At 42.9% G+C, this 15,381-nt stretch overlaps 1 protein-coding gene across 1 annotated transcript in view; it reads right to left on the bottom strand.

The window, feature by feature from the left end:
• LOC135549692 (solute carrier family 45 member 4-like) overlaps positions 1-5,330 on the bottom strand; it is a 93,324-nt gene extending 87,994 nt beyond the window's left edge. The window contains exons 1-2 of the mRNA XM_064979898.1: positions 5,213-5,330; positions 3,992-4,113 (exon numbers count right to left, since the gene is read on the bottom strand). The gene's annotated coding sequence lies outside the window, so the exon portion shown is untranslated. The remainder of the gene's footprint in view (positions 1-3,991; positions 4,114-5,212) is intronic.
• Positions 5,331-15,381: the final 10,051 nt, after the last annotated feature.

The raw sequence follows: 15,381 nt of genomic DNA, 5'->3' as shown, positions 1-15,381 counted from the left end.
AAGATGGTGACGGCACGTCTCATCTCAACCGCATCCAAACAGATCTGGCTCAGTCATTTCCAAACACTACAAGGGAGCCTTTCTGCCAACCAAACCGGCCACAGTGCATGTGTGTTGTCTCAGTCCCTAGCTGGCTGCTGCCTTAATGTTGTTCTATTACTGCCAAGTCCTGTCACCCAAGCTTCTGAGAGAGCTATCTGGGTTGGAGAAACTGTATATGGGAGGGAGGGAATGGAAAGGAGGGGATACAGGAGAGGAGGGGGCAAAACCTCCCACTTCTCTCATTACAAAAGGGGCATGAGAGAAGAAAAGCTGCCAGTATCTGAATGGTTTATCATCAACAATACTCAGGTATCACCAGACACAACAAAGAAAACCAACTGGGCCCTGTAGATAGTTTCTTGTTTGGAGGGCCCTCCCTAGCTACTCAGTGTGAAGAGAGGACCTATACCTATTGTACAGTTGTGTAGTACACAGCACAGGTGGCATCATACTTGGGGAGGCCAGCCTCACAGTAATGGATGGAACTAAATGGTTTCAAACACATTGTTTCCATGTGTTTGCCACCAGTCCATTTCCAAACAGCACTATGAGCCGTCTTCCCCTCAGCAGCCTCCTGTGGTTCAGGTAGACGGACGGCTCAAACATGAGTGAAATAGCTGGAAAACATCTCAGCCCTGAGTACCAGAGAACATGAATCAAGGTTGAGCTCAGATAGGAACAACGCAAAATGCACTCTCTCCTCTCAGACTTTCACACTCAGTTGAGGCAGAATCCTCCTGCTGCAGGGCAGGCTCCATAGAAGGAGCTGGACTGGCTGAGTTTGTGTTGTGATGCAGTAACATAACTACAGCTTTGGCCATCTTATGAGCAGGCAGCAGCAGTGTGAAGGGGTGGAGAGAGGGAAAAGCGAGCACATCGAGAGAGAGAGAGAGAGAGAGAGAGAGAGAGAGAGAGAGAGAGAGAGAGAGAGAGAGAGAGGAAAGGAGAAAAGATGGTGAAACTGAGGCTCGTCCTGAAAGGGCTCCTTCACTGTGACCCAGTCTATTATTAGCAGGCGTTGTGCATTATTGAGAGGTCCTTTAAATATCATTAGAGGAGCACCCAGCCAGGAAGGCAGCCCAGGGATCAGGCAGAGCCTCTGCTCTGTAGAGACGCCTGCTAACTTGTCATATGCAGAGGAAAGGTGAAAGCAATGGCATTTACCATGTGCACACAATGTGGAATAAACAAAACACACCAACACAATTGTGAAGAGGGCACAGCAACGCCTCTTCCCCCCCAGGAGGCTGAAAATATTTGGCATGGGCCCTCAGATCCTCAAAAAGTTCTACAGCTGCACCATAGAGAGCATGTAGACGGACTGAATCAAGGCTTGGTATGGCAACTGCTCGGCATCTGGGTAGTGCGTACGGCCCAGTACATCACTGGGGCTAAGCTCCCTGTCATCCAGGACTTCAATACCACGCGGTGTCAGAGGAAGGCCTTAAAAATTGTCAAAGAATTCAGCCACCCTAGTCATAGACTGTTCTCTCTGCTACCAAAAGGGCAAGCGGTGGCAGAGAACCAAGTCTGGGACCAAGAGGCTCTTGAACAGCTTCTACCCCAGAACCATAAGACTGCTAAACAGTTCATCAAATGGCTACCTGTATTTTCTGCTTTTCACCCCCTAGCTACATGTACATAGCACTTCAATCAATCACCTAACCAAACCTACATGTACATATTACCGCAATCAATCACCCCAACTACCTCATACCCCAGTACACTGACTTGGAACTGGTACTCCTTGTATATAGCCTATATATAGCCTCTTTATTGTTATTTTGTTATGTAACTATTTTCTTACCTGGTTTGATTCCAGGCTGTATCACAACCGGCCGTGATTGGGAGTCCCATAGGGCGGCGCACAATTGGACCAGCGTCATCCGGGTTTGGCCGGTGTAGGCCGTCATTGTAAATAAGAATTTGTTCTTAACTGACTTGCCTAGTTAAATAAAGGCTCAATTTAAAAAATGTTTTGGTGCCTGTGACCAATAAAATGTGATTTGATCTCTGTGGCAATGCCTCAACTCATGTTGAATTTGAATACTTGTTCATCTGTCAAACTCATCAAAACTGACTATGGTGTATAAACCTCAAATGTTTATCTGGACCTTGAAGCCAGTTCCACTGCTTTTTATGATTATATCCCTCTAATCAGGGAGTGATTTAGACCTGGGAGACCAGGTGGGTGCAATTATGCATTTTCATCAGGTAGAACAGAAAACCAGCGGTAGTCGGGACATCGTAGGGTAAGATTTGAATACCCCTGGTCTATAACATGGTCTATAATAACTATATACCTAGTTTTATAATAACTATTACAGACCAAGTTCTATAACTACTGGGTGACAATACCACTTGCAAACAGTACAAAGCATGACACTCAATGAAGTAGTTGCCATGGCAGACAGGACAGAGCAGGAGCATAGTGTAGCTGCCCTCTGCATTAGAACCAGGGCTATTATTAAACCTCAGTGGCATCATACTGCATGCATGTTATCTGATATCGATTTAGATATTGAATGTGCTCGAGCTCCAACAATGTGGCTGCCTGGCCGGAGTCAGATCTGCACTCTCTCAGCCGTCACTGTGACATGAACAGTAAACAAAATGATTTTTTTTTTTTGCCTGACTTTAATCCAATATTCTATTGTGGTTGAACAACATCCCATATAAGGCCTACTGAGCCTAGAGTGGACTAGAATGACGTCACACAACTTCACAAGAGAAAGCCGACAAGGATAAAAGAAGACTGTTGAGAAGAACTCAGACCACACTGCACAAATAGACTGTGTAATTCAAGACACACAGTGTCCTGTACTTGGAAGCTCTGTTGGGATCTCAGTGAGGAGGGTGGGGTTATCTGTGGTGCACCACCATATCTTTGTTAATGACAAAGCTGGGATTCACACTGAAGTGTGTGTTATTTACATTTACATTTAAGTCATTTGGCAGACGCTCTGATGTCAGGATGACACGCACAACAACACTGACCTGATACTGTCATAATTATGATTCTTATAATAATTATAATATTGTAATGATCTGGACGACATGCCTGTAATATCTGATGTCGTTCCACATCAAACAAGTAGTCAAATATTCCAAATATAGGCTTAGGGCTACTTTTCCTAAACTCACTGTCAATGTACAAATCTGATCAAATTATATAGTCACACCTTTAAATCAAAGGAATTAGGCCTTGTCTGAAGCAAACTACCAAAGACAACATAAGATAGCCAAAACTGAAATGTAGAATTGTTTTTAAGAGCTGTGTTTCACCCATTTAAGGTGATTTCACACGCCTCAGCATGGAGCAGTCAGCCAGAAAGTTTTAATCAGCAGTTGTAAGCTGCAATAAGAAACACAGAGCCGGAGGGACAAGTTGTGTGTGAGTGCAGTCCAGTGATCTTTGGGGTTATGAAAAGAAGAACATTTCAACTTTAGTAGCCTATGCTAATGCTCCAAAGTAACCTTTCTGTCTTGTGTCGTAGTTTGCTTTATTCAGGGGTGTTGACGCAACATAGACAGTCTGCAACTAATAAGAACAAGGGTCTGTGGTTCCCCGTCTCTCTGCTGCGTTTTGAGACCGACTGCTGAGCCAGTGGGAGTGTTTAGTGATCAATACCATTAATGGGAAGTAAAGGTTTCTCTTCATGACTAGCGTCCACACACAGTCACGAGCTGAAACAAGGTCGGACCAGATTAGCGCTCAGGAGAGTGTCTGAAAGGGTGTTTGTAGGTGTGTAGGTGTGTGTGTGTGTCTCTTGTGTGTGTCTCTTGTGTGTGTCTCTTGTGTGTGTGTGTGTGTGTGTGTGTGTGTGTGTGTGTGTGTGTGTGTGTGTGTGTGTGTGTGTGTGTGTGTGTATCTACATGGTCTACATCTTGTATCTAACTTAAATCATCTAAAAATGAATGAGTTATAAAAACATCCAGACAGACTCACCAAAAAGGCCTTAAAAGCTTCATACAGTAACCTCTGCAGATGACTGCATGCAACAGCAGTTGTTCCAAAGACGTTGTGCGCCTCGTCCTTTTGGAAAAGAGGAGCAGCTGTCTTCTTGGCACCTGCAAAAGACAAATTATCCACAGTGGCAAGGTTAGCTAACACACATTTCAGGAAAGCAAAGTGAAAAGCAAAGAGCACCTGGTGCACCACCACCCTTGGGGCACTTGGGTAATCCTCATAAGAGATAAACATACCACAGGCCCTCTCTACCCTTCTGGTTTGCATCTCACTCAGCAAAGACCGATTTACATCAGATTTGAATATCAACCACTTCCCTGACATGAACCTGGTCTCTGCAGTAAATACAGACACATGATATCGACTCACATTCAGTTACGCTGAAGAGTAAAAGCTAGCGATACCACTGTATTTCGACAAACTGGTCGACAAACACACTTGGTTGCTATTACTGTATTACTAACTATGAAAATGTCTATGTACTTTGCTAATAAATTGCTTCAAACCTCCTGACACATGCATCATGCTAAATTGATTGATTGCATAACATAATTTCAACTAAAATAATGGCCAGCAAACCATTTTTTCTGGTGCATCTTTGTATTAAAGCCATGCCAAAACATTACTCTCCATTACAAATTATATTCTTAATGTATGAAAAAAAACTTTACCAAATGAAAAACATTGCCTTTAGGTTTCACAGGCGCACCGGACCTGTAAAGTTGAAATAGATGCCACGATAGAAAAGAGTAACAGGTCTCGTGGAATAATGAACACGTGCTTTTGAAATAATTACATCAAAAGGTTAACATGACAATTTGTAATTGCAACTGCCCAATTATGCAACCTACCCTCTAGTGCTACTGTCAAGAGCATCCATCGTCAACAGTTGCACGAGCACTCAAATGTGGGATCGCTGTGTTAAGCCCGCTGTCTATTCAATATTATCAACAAACTTGAGGTCGTCAGTTCATTCTAGTACAGTGTAGTAATAATACTACTACTACATATGGAAACGCGTTTATTAAAGCCTACCACGGAACTTGCAGGCATTTCGATGTTGCTTTTTACACAAGTGCATAACATAGCTGACGGTTAGTCGAGCGAAACCTTCTGATGCAGCAAGCAAACTGAGATGCTTAGTAACTTGAGCTGGTAAATTATAATAATGTCATCTGTTAAAACATGCACTATGCTTACCCAGTTATCGGTATCTCTTTCCTTCGTTCGTTACTGTTGTGATATAATGTTTACGTCCACTCGAAGGGTATTTTTGTATTGGTGCATCGACTGGATCCTCTGGGACGTCTTGCAGTCAAGCCACAGCTTTAAAGGAATATCTGTCGGAAATAAGCTTACAGCCAGCTTCCGCTGACGGGTGAGTGATTTGCATAAAGGGCTGGGGTTTTCGATTTAAAGGAGAAAATAAAAACATAGTGGGCGTTATCGCACGTTATTTGCATATGCATGAATGTACTCTGTACTCTGTACTTGCATTAACAGTCTAAATACTATAACATTATTAATAACACTTTTAGTAATTTGTTATGAACATCATTTTTTTTACCCCTATTTTTACCAGGTAAATTGACCGAGACACATTCTCATTTATGGCAATGAACTGGGGAATGGTTACAGGGGAGAAGATGATTAGGTGGCCATGATGGTACGATGGCCAGATTGGGAATTTAGCCAGAACAACAGGTTAACAGCCCTACTCTTTAGTGACCACAGAGAGTCTGTACACCTGTTTATATTGACATCTAAAAGACTGCACTTTACACAGGGCAATGTCCCCATCCATGCAATATTTTTTAAGACCAGAGGAAAGAGTGCCTTCTACTGGCCCTCCAACACCACTTCCAGCAGCATCTGGTCTCCCTTCCAGGTACAACACTGCTTAGCTTCATGGGCAATCCAGCAGTGAGATGCAGGGTAGTATGCTGCTGTTTATTAATTCTGAAATTATTTTAATAATTAATAAACATTATTTAAAAAAACCTGCAGAGAATTCGGTGTTTCTATGTCAAACTGTTTTTATTATATTTCAGTCTTCTCTGATGTATATAAAGTGTAATATTGGGATGCAAACTCAAAATGTAATACATTGCAACTCTATATCTGAAATGGTGCAGGTGTCTTCCTTTTTCAAAGTCCATAACCATGTGTGTGAGGTGTACACTTTTGTTTCAAATAGATTGTTTTAAGACTACCAAGAAATTCTCTATGTGACCCTGATTTAGCCCACTGAAGTAAAAGGTTTGTAAATATCTGTCTTATGTAACCATACTAAACGTAACATATTGTACTAATTTGAGTGTTTACATTTACTATGTTACGTCTAGTCTATGAGACCAGGCTGGTATTCTGTGCTAATGATCATACACATATTATTTTTTTTACTGAGAGCAATATACAATAAAGCGAACTTAGCAAAACGAGAAATGTGTGTTAAGTGCATGGGAGTGGCACTTCTGCTATTGTTTCCTCCAGAGTAGAGCAGCAGGTCCCAGTCATGCCAAGGATCAATAGCGGTCAGCATGGATGGCTGGGTTGTATTTTTCTAGTGGCGCAAACATAAACTAGGTCAATTAGTTGTTACAATAGCCTGCTACTAATGACACAAAAGCCTAATTATGGAATTGTGTTGCAAAATACTTTCATATGTTATGCACCGGGCTCCACTGGGCTCTAAATCATTTGTACAATATGTTTTTGATTTTCAAAAATCCTGTCTTGGGGTGAAGGACCTAGTCCTACCACAGGCCTACTACACAGGGGGTGAAGACGAGGTGGAGGTGCTCTTTGTGTAATGAAATTGAAAATGTTATGGCGAGAATCAAATAGTGTAACCTGGAGGTGAAAGGGGAAGGGGGAAATAAAAGACTACTCACTAGGCCTATCTGATGTAAGCAGTAAGGATGAGGTATGAGTATCTGAGAACAGGAAGATAAGGTTTTCTGTAGACAGGACAGGGGGGGGAAATTTAAAAAAAATGAGTCAAGGACACCAGGTATGAGTTTCCTGGTGTAATATACACATAAGAAAAACAAAAGTGGGAAATCTCACAAAATACTTCCTGCTTGACAGTTAAGCTAAAGCACAACATGACGACACAGTCGATTGCTGCCTGCTGGCTGGAGTCTGGATGCCAGGGTTACACATCCTAAAATCTCTCGTAATTTGGTCGGTCTGTTCACGAGAGATTACCTGAGATAGTTCCAAAACTTTTCCACCATCATTCTTTACTGCATACATCAAAACACATGGTTTGTTTCTCAGCTTTTAGCTACAGTAAGGCAAAGTTCCCAGAAGAAAAAATCAAGAGATAAGTCATCTATGTATGACACTGTGTACTGAAAGGAGAATAAAGGTCAAGGAAGGTCACTGGGAGCCAAACACCTCCTAACTGCAGTGTCTGGGACCTAGACAGACAGACAGACAGACAGACGCACGCACACACACACACTCACACCAAAGAGTGTGAGGACAGGAAGGCCACAGCGCTCCTGGAGACCCTGGATTGGCTGTTTTACAGAATCCTATTGTTCCTCTCTGTCAAGTAGACAACTATCTCCAGTGTCCATTTCTTCTCAGTCACTTTCACACCCAGCGGAACAATAAAGCTGCCCATTGAGAAGACAAGAGCCAAACAGGAAATTCTAACTATCTGCTTCTCTCTCCCTCTCTGTTTCTCTCTCTCTCTCTTCTTCTCTCTCTCTCTGCTTCTCTCTCTCTCTTTCTGCTTATCTCTCTCTCTGCTTCTCTCTTTGCTTCTCTTTCTCTTCTCTTCTCGCTCTTTCTGATTCTCTCTCTCTTCTCTCTCTCCATGCTTCTCTCTCTCCCTTTCTGCTTCTCTCTCTCTCTGCTTCTCTCTCTTTCTGCTTATCTCTTTCTCTCTGCTTCTATCTCTTCTTCTCTTCTCTCTTCTCGCTCTTTCTGCTTCTCTCTTTTCTTCTCTCTCCCTGCTTCTCTCTCTCCCTTTCTGCTTCTCTCTCTCTGCTTCTCTCTCTCTGCTTCTCACTCTCTGCTTCTCTCTCCCTCTCTGCTTCTCTTTCTCTCTGCTTTTCTCGCCCTCTGCTTCTCTCTCTCTTCTCTCTCGTCTCACCCTTTCTGCTTCTCTCTCTGCTTCTCTCTCTCTCTGCTTCTCTCTCTGCCTCTCTCTCTCTGCTTCTCTCTCTCTTTGCTTCTCCCTCTTTCTGCTTCTCCCTCTTTCTGCTTCTCTCTCTCTTTCTGCTTCTCTCACTCTCTGCTTCTCTCTCTCTTTTCTCTCTTCTCCCTATTTCTGCTTCTCTCTTTCTTCTCTCTCCCTGCTTCTCTTTCTCTTTCTGCTTCTCTCTCTCTGCTTCTCTCTCTCTTCTTCTCTCTCTCTCTCTGCTTCTATCTCTGCTTCTCTCGCTCTCTGCTTCTCTCTCTTTTCTCTCTTTCTGCTTCTCTCTTCTCCCTCTCCCTCTCCCTGATTCTCTCTCTCTTTCTGCTTCTCTCTCTCTCTGCTTCTCTCTCTGCTTCACTCTCTCTGCTTCTCTCTCTGCTTCACTCTCTCTGCTTCTCTCTCTCTCCTCTCTCGCTCTGCTTCTCTCTCTCTTTCTGATTCTCTCTCTCTTTCTCTCTGCTTTTCTCTCTCTGCTTCTCTCTCTCTCTGCTTCGCTGTCAGTTTCTCTGTCTGTCTGTCTGTCTGTCTGTCTGTCTGTCTGTCTGTCTGTCTGTCTGTCTGTCTGTCTGTCTGTCTGTCTGTCTGTCTAGGTCCCAGACACTGCAGTTAGGAGGTGTTTGGCTCCCAGTGACCTTCCTTGACCTTTATTCTCCTGTGTTAACCATCATCTCTTTTCAGTACACAGTGTCATACATAGATGACTTATCTCTTGATTTTTTCTTCTGGGAACTTTGCCTTACTGTAGCTAAAAGCTGAGAAACAAACCATGTGTTTTGATGTATGCAGTAAAGAATGATGGTGGAAAAGTTTTGGAACTATCTTAGGTAATCTCTCGTGAACAGACCGACCAAATTACGAGAGATTTTAGGATGTGTAACCCTGGCATCCAGACTCCAGCCAGCAGGCAGCAATCGACTGTGTGGTCATGTTGTGCTTTAGCTAACTGTCAAGCAGGAAGTATTTTGTGAGATTTCCCACTTTTGTTTTTCTTATGCGTATATTACACCAGGAAACTCATACCTGGTGTCCTTGACTCATTTTTTTTTAATTCCCCCCCCTGTCCTGTCTGGCGACTGGACCTTTTTTGGAACACCATTATTTTTTGGGCCCAGGTCTAGTAAAATCTGTGCAGAAGATATAGGTGTCTGCTGTATGCGCTCCTTGGTTGGTGACAGAAGCACCAGATCATCAGCAAACAGTAGACATTTGACTTCAGATTCTAGTAGGGTGAGGCCAAGTGCTGCAGACTGTTCTAGTGCCCTCGCCAATTCGTTAAAATAATGTTGAAGAGGGTGGGGCTTAAGATGCATCCCTGTCTCACCCCATGTCCATGTGGGAAGAAATGTGTTTTTGCCTATTTTAACCGCACACTTGTTGTTTGTGTACATGGATTTTATCATGTTGAACTTTCTCCCCCAACACCACTTTCCATCAATTTGTATAGCAGACCCTCATGCCACATTGAATCTAAGGGTTTTTTGAAATCAACAAAGCATGAGAAGACTTTACCTTTGTTTTTGTTTGTCTGTTTGTATATTAGGGTGTGCAGGGTGAATACCTTGGTCTGTCGTACGATCATTTGGTAAAAATCCCATAAGACATTTGCTCAGTACATTGTTTTCACTGAGGAGATGTACGAGTCTGCTGTTAATGATAATGCAGAGGATTTTCCCAAGGTTGCTGTTCACGCATATACCACGGTAGTTATTGGGGTCAAATTTGTCTCCACTTTTGTGGATTGGGGTGGTTTTGGTTCCAAATATTGGGGAAGATGCCAGAGCTAAGGATGATGTTAAAGAGTTTCAGTTTAGCCCATTGGTATATTTTAACATTTCAATGAGGATACCATCAACACCACAGGGCTTTTTGGGTTGGAGGCTTTGTGTTTTGTCCTGTAGTTCATTCAAGGTAACTGGAGAATCCAGTGGGTTCTGGTAGTCTTAAAAAGTTGATTCTAAGATTTATATTTGATCATGTGTATGTTTTTGCTGTTTGTTCTTTGTTATAGAGCCAAAAAGATTAGAGAAGTGTTTTACCCATTCAATTACATTTTGGATAGATAATTCTTCGTGTTGTTGTTTGTTTAGTGTTTTCCAAGTGGTTGGAGGCTATGGATTCTTCAGTTACATTGAGCTGATTTCTGACGTGCTGTGAAGGCGTAGACTCAGGTTTATGTTTTTGTTTGGATAAGGTTTCTCAATTTCCTCTTAGGCTTTTGCATTCTTCATCAAATCATTTGTCATTGTTGTTCATTTTCTTCGGTTTTCTGTTTGGAATTTTTAGATTTGATAGGGAAGCTGAGAGGTCAAATATACTGTTAAGATCACACGTTCACTATTACAGTGAAAGGTTTTGTCCAGGAAGTTGTCACGAAAGTGATTTAATTTGTTGTTGCCTAATAGTTTTTTTGGTAGGTTTGCATGGTAGGTTTTCACTACATTCCTTCCATCTATAGCATTTCCTAATATTACTCAGTTCCTTTGGCTTTGATGCTTCAGGATTGAGTATCGCTCTGCTCAAGTAAACTGTGATTTTGCTGTGATCTGATAGGGGTGTCATTGGGCTGACTGTGAACGCTCTGAGAGACTCTGGGTTGAGGTCAGTGATAAATTAGTCTACAGTACTACTGCTAAGAGATGAGCTGTAGGTGTACCTACCATAGGAGTCCCCTCGAAGCATACCATTGACTATGTACATACCCAGTGTGCGACATAGTTGCAGGACTTGTGACCCGTTTTTGTTGTTTATGTTGTCATAGTTGTGCCTAGGGGGGCATATGGGGGAGGAAATGCTGTCACATCCAGGCAGGTATTTGTCCCCCTGTGTGCTGAGGGTTCTTGTCCGGTTCTGGCATTTAGGTCGCCACAGACTATTACATGTCCCTGGGCCTGTAAATGATTGATTTCCCCCTCCAGCATGGAGAAGCTGTCTTCATTGAAGTATGGGAATTCTAGTGGGGGGTTATATGTAGCACACAGGAGGACATTTTTCTCTGTTAAGCTCATTTACTTTTGAATGTCTAGCCAAATGTAAAATGTTCCTGTTTTGATTCATTTAATGGAGTGAGTTAAGTCTGTTCAATACCAAATTAGCATACCCCCTGAGTCCCTTACCTGTTTCACACCTGGTAGTTTGGTGGATGTGACTACCAGCTCTCTGTAACATAGAGGGCAACCAGTGGATCCATCTCCTCTATACCATGTTTCTTGTCAGATGACAATGTCTGTATTTCCTATTTATTTTTCCTTTATTTAACTAGGCAAGACAGTTAAGAACAAATTCTTAATTTTGATGACAGCCTAGGAACAGTGGGTTAACTGCCTTGTTCATGGGCAGAATGACAGCTTTTTACCTTGTCTGCTCAGGGATTTGATCTTGCAACCTAAGCTACCTGCCACCCTTTCTCATCAAGTCCAGGTTCCTGCTCTTTAGGCCAAAGGCAGATGACCTCAGGCCTTGGATATTCCAGGATGAGATAGTGACGGCTTTGTGTTCCATAAAGTGTCCAATGTTGTTGGTCGTGTGGTTTGGCCTCAGGCCAGGAAGTGTGAGCAGAGCCCGCTGAGCATCTGGTACATGCCATTGGCTCGGGCTAGTGTAAGAGTGGTGGTTGGGCCTGTTTTCCTGCTCACGGCCTGGGCGTATGTGTGACTTCCATGTTAAGGCCTTCTTTGCTGGGGTGGGGCACATGGGGTGGGCAGGAGAGCATAGGTCTGATCTGAGGGGGCCTAAATGGGGTGTGGGAATGGTTGACTTGGGGGGGGGGGTGTGGTGTGGCTGGTGATGTTGTGGTCTGGATGTAGGTCCTCTCGGGGTGGGTCCTCTATGTGTAGGTCCGGGGGGGGGGGGGTCCAGCAGGTATGGGATAGTGTCTAGCTGGTCTGGGCGGGGTGTCTATTGATCTGTTGCTCCTGTGTGAAGTGTTGGGGCTGTGTTTGAGAGCTCAGAGGGGGTGAGATCCCCTGGGCTTGGGGTTCTTGATTTGTCTATCCCACTGTGGTCTGGGTCTGGGGTGGACTGTTCTGCTGTGGTGTCGAGACTTTTGTTGGGAGCTGAGGTGAGCTGTTCTGCTGGCTTCTCTGTGGGAGTGGCCACCTCTCTATTGGGTTGTTCTCTGTCACACGCCATCCCCCTCACCCTCTCCTCCAGCAGTCTGATCCTCTCCTCTAGTGCTCTGTTCTTCTCCTGCTCCTGCTTTTTCTCCTGTTGAAGTTATCTCACCACAGTCCAGAGTGCAGATGTCTCTCTCCACCTCCAGCTCTCCGGGTCTGGTTAAGGGGGTGTTGTTGTGCTGGACTGTTGTCTGGGTCTGTGCTGACTGGAACCTGCTGTTTCAGCTCCACCTACCTTACCTCCAGCTGGATAAATGTATCCTTCATTTCAATGAGGGAGTAATAATGTATGCTGGGAGGTTGACTTTCTGCTTGGGGTTGCTCATTTGTGGCGTTATATAATGAAGAGGTCTGTACTGATCCGCTCGGGGTGGGGGTATCTTTCTCAAGGGAGAGCTTCTCCTGCTGAGCTAATTCTTTGATTAGGTGAAAGTCCAACTGAAACTGTTTGGGGTTGCCATGTACCAATACTGTTCCAGACTTATATAGATTTATATTAGCTGACTCAGAGTACTCTTTGTCTAGTATCCTGAGTTTCCACCCTTGGTAACACCCCCCCCCCCTCTTAACGGAGGTGTAATGTGCTAATATAGCATGCGTGTCATGCCAGGGGATGGTCTATGTGGAAGATAAGGTTGCTGATGTTCCCATTTGTATAATAGTCAGCAAAAAGTGTCTTTTGAAAAAAAATCATAGGGAGCTTCATTTTGTGCTCTTTTCGTGTGTTATCATTCTTTACATAAACAGACTACTGTATTTTAATTACCTCTGAACAGCGGGAGGCAGCTTCTAAGGCCTCTACATTTGTTTGGAGTAGACTGTGCGAATCTCCTGCCATTGTTAGGCTAAAGAGCTTTGACACCTCTCACTTGACACATCAGTGCTAATTGAGGTTGTATCAAGCTTGGCAGCCTTAATTTAGCATTCAGTCCTTATAAAGTAATGTAATATATTTTTCTTCTTGGCTTTTGGAAATCAAATATATCTTCAGACTAAGCATTAGTCCCTCAATTCCAGGTTGGATGGTGTTTTTAGGTTTATGTTTTCCAGAACATTTGCTATATAGCTTTGGAATAATAATCTTTGGTAGTAAATCTTCCAGGTGATTCTGTAATTCCATCTAAAATCAGGTTGTAGGTTTTGAGTTTTGATTTGGAGTGAAGGTTATGTTGTACAGGGTAACATACTGTATATGTCCCTGACAAAAGAAATCCAAGTTTATCTAAAATTAAATCTATATTTTTTTAAGAACATGCGGAAAAATGCAGGAGCTCATCTGCTTATGACCTCTCCTCTCTCTCCTACCTCAGTTCTCTCTCTATCTCTCTCTCTCTCTCATCAAAGTCAGTAGAAGTGTTTATGTTGTGTTTACAATTCCACACTCCTTTAGATGACTACTGGACTGTATGTGTACCCAACACAGAGGGGAAGTGAACAGTTGGAGTCATATTTCATGCCAGTACAGTATGCTAGCTCTCTAGTAAAAATAAATGGCCTAACCTTGACTCCGTTCATAGCAGAAACATAATTTGCTTTTAACTAATAGACGATTGATGTCCTGAGATTGCTCATGAACACACCTCTTGCTTCCTGCCACATGGTCAGCTTAAAGAAAGATAAGATATTTGGGATTTGGAGCCAAATAACAAATAAAGCCTGCTTTTGTGACTCTCTTAGTTTCCTAAGTCTACAAATACCTTAGTCTTTGGAATTAATGCATGCGACCACATTAAATGTGTCTGTAATGGTGAAAAGTAGTGCATTGTGTAGGGAATGGGGTGCCATTTGGGACATTCTAATTAACAAACAATGAGACGACAAAGAAAACTTCAAACAAAAAGGGCATGAACAGGCTTGCATTCAGAAGATTATCTTCTAGCCTACTTATGCATTTACATTCACACAACAATGTCTGCTCAAAGCTCTTGCATAGTGGCTGTTACCTCGTTTGGCTTCCTATATTGACCCTGTTGAATCATGTGTAGCTAACTGAAGTCAATGAAGCAGGAGCAATGAGTGTTCTTTTTAAACAGTGATGTTTATTTGATTGTTTGTGTTGTGTAAGCCTCGGCGAGTGTATGTGTGTGTGTGTGTGTGTGTGTGTGTGTGTGTGTGTGTGTGTGTGTGTGTGTGTGTGTGTGTGTGTGTGTGTGTGTGTGTGTGTGTGTGTAGTGGTGGAAAAAGTACCAAAATGTCATACTTGAGTAAAAGTGAAGATACCTTAATAGAAATAACTTAAGTGAAAGCGAAAGTCACCCAGTGTCACGCCCAGGTCTAAGTATTTTGTGTTTTTTCTTCATTTATTTGGTCAGGCCAGGGTATGGCATGGGTTTTTGTATGTGGTGTGTTTTGTATTGGGATTGTAGCTTAGTGGGGTGTTCTAGATAAGTCTATGGCTGTCTGAAGTGGTTCTCAATCAGAGGCAGGTGTTTATCGTTATCTCTGATTGGGAACCATATTTAGGCAGCCATATTCTTTGAGTGTTTTGTTGGGTGATTGTCCTTATGTCCTTAGTGTCCTTTTGTCTGTCGTGTATTAGTTTGCACCAGTATTAGGCTGTTTCGGTTTTCATTACTACGTTCATTGTTTTTGTAGTGTTTGTATATTGATTCGTGCTTCTTCAGTTCATTAAACATGGATCGTAATCTACACGCCGCATTTTGGTCCGACTCTCCTTCACACCTAGAAAACCGTAACACCCAGTAAAATATTACTTGAATGGAAGTCTAAAAGTATTTAGTTTAAAATATATTAAGTATCAAAAGTAAAAGTATAATCATTTCAAATTCCTTTTATAAAGCAAACAAGACGGCACCATTTTAAATTTATTTTTAATTTACGGATAGCCAGGGGCACGCTCCAACACTCAAACATCATTACAAATGAAGCAGGTGTGTTTGGTGAGTCTGCCAGATCAGAGGCAGTAGGGATGACCAGGGATGTTTTCCTGACAAGTGTGTGAATTGGACCATTTCCCTGTCCTGCTGTATTGTCTGCTTCCAACTCACACTCTCAAACACCTAGATCCCCTGAACGCAGCTCACTCTCCAGATCCCAATCACCTGAATTCTGACCACCTGTTCACACACCTGTATGTCATTATC

This window comes from Oncorhynchus masou, chromosome 12 (genome assembly GCF_036934945.1).
Source record: "Oncorhynchus masou masou isolate Uvic2021 chromosome 12, UVic_Omas_1.1, whole genome shotgun sequence".
Taxonomy (NCBI): Eukaryota; Metazoa; Chordata; class Actinopteri; order Salmoniformes; family Salmonidae; genus Oncorhynchus; species Oncorhynchus masou.
Note: the sequence above shows the minus strand (reverse complement) of the source record. Positions and strands in the feature narration are given on the sequence as shown.